The sequence below is a fragment of the Acyrthosiphon pisum genome, chromosome A2, assembly GCF_005508785.2.
Source record: "Acyrthosiphon pisum isolate AL4f chromosome A2, pea_aphid_22Mar2018_4r6ur, whole genome shotgun sequence".
NCBI lineage: Eukaryota > Metazoa > Arthropoda > Insecta > Hemiptera > Aphididae > Acyrthosiphon > Acyrthosiphon pisum.
In genome coordinates, this window is record NC_042495.1 from 18,965,335 (window position 1) to 18,965,621 (window position 287).

The window sequence follows — 287 nt, forward strand, 5'->3', positions numbered from 1 at the left end:
TTAATTAAGGTATGACATTTCGATTTGTAAAAATATTGTCTCTTGACATTTGAATATCCATTTAAATGTACAAAATATATGTTTTATTTTTAAAGTCAAATAATAAAAATCTGATTGTTTAACTCTCAAAAATATTCTCTATAATTTTTAAATTGGCAATTTTACGCTAGATTACTCAAAAATCATAAAAAAAAATTTTACGTGAATGAGTTGTATTTATGTTGCGTGTGGTTTTCAGAGAGAAAACGAGAAAACAAATATTGTTATGAATTTTATCACTTTTGATC